Source organism: Nannospalax galili, unplaced genomic scaffold (genome assembly GCF_000622305.1).
Source record: "Nannospalax galili isolate Female #2095 unplaced genomic scaffold, S.galili_v1.0 scaffold907, whole genome shotgun sequence".
NCBI classification, from domain to species: domain Eukaryota; kingdom Metazoa; phylum Chordata; class Mammalia; order Rodentia; family Spalacidae; genus Nannospalax; species Nannospalax galili.
Window position 1 is genome coordinate 2486131 of NW_008357958.1, and position 1127 is coordinate 2487257.

Here is a 1127-nt window from a genome sequence, read left to right on the forward strand (position 1 = left end):
GGGGGATGGGAGGCAGCCCACCGAAAGAATTTGGTGGGCTAGTGCCCCATTTTCCTCTCTGCCTTGAATTCCTCAGCCGTTTATTTACTGGGGACCGTCCCTCTCACCGGAGCCTTGCACTCATAGATGCTCTGGGCTGGAAGCTCCATAGGGTTTTGCTGAATGGAGATGCAGCGTAAGGGAAGTGCGGGTTCTTACAAAGAGTCACAGCCCCGCCGGCTTCCCTGCCCTCCGCCTTTTTCCTGCTCTGGTACAGACACTACTTGCGGGCTTTGAAGATTTTGTGGAAGTGTTTGAAAATTCACAAGGTTTCTGTTAGCCTCCCGCAGCCTCGCCTGCGGCTTCCTTTGCTTTCCCGGCACCCGCATGTCTACAGAGGGATCCCCGCAGAAAAGTTGAGCCCAAGGCTACGGAGGGTACAGGTCGGGCGCCGGGTGGGAGGCTTCTGGTTGCTTGTTTTGAAGCAGACTCCTCTTTCCTCCCTTGCCCCCCCCCCCCCCCCCCCCCCCCCCCGCTCTCCCGCAAGTAAAAGAGCTGGGAGAGCCCTGCGGGCGCAACATCCACCTCCCCGGGAATCCCAAACGAAGTGCGCCTTTTCTGCCCCAGCCCAGGCAACCGGGGGTCACTCCGACTGCTCTACTCCGATTACCCCCCATTCCATCCCAATAAAGGTGCCCAGCTGGCTGCCCTAGGCACCTGCAGCCGCTTGCCTGAGGCCAGACTGGGCAAAGTTGCGCTAGTTGCGCTTCTGCAAGGCTGAGAAAAGTTCCCCGGCTGCAACGCTTGGTCCCCCAGTTCAGAAGGGAAATCTAGCAGAAAGCGAGCTCTGGCCACCGCTGAAGGGGCACCCCTTACTCACCACCCCAGCCGCCGGGGACCCCTCGACTTGAGTGCTGTCGACTCTGCAGCTGTGGCCGAGCGCCAGTTGGGCGCTCGTTTCCCTGGGCCGCCTCCGTCTGCCACTCGCTCCCGCAGCGCGCGGAGTGGTGACTCCTCGGAGCGTGTCAGCGACGAGAGGAGGGGCGGGAAAGTGGCTCCGGGCTTACACGCTGCGGTCCTCCGCCTCCCCCGCCCCCCTCCCACCGTGCTGCAGTGCCGGGCGGCGGCATGGCGCGAGTACAAGCGCT

General features: G+C 62.5%; 1 protein-coding gene across 1 annotated transcript in view; it reads right to left on the reverse strand.

Moving 5' to 3' along the window:
- Positions 1 to 925, reverse strand: part of Sv2c (synaptic vesicle glycoprotein 2C) — a 241573-nt gene extending 240648 nt beyond the window's left edge. Inside the window, exon 1 of the mRNA XM_008855998.1 lies at positions 860 to 925. The gene's annotated coding sequence lies outside the window, so the exon portion shown is untranslated. The remainder of the gene's footprint in view (positions 1 to 859) is intronic.
- Between the last annotated feature and the right edge of the window lie 202 nt (positions 926 to 1127).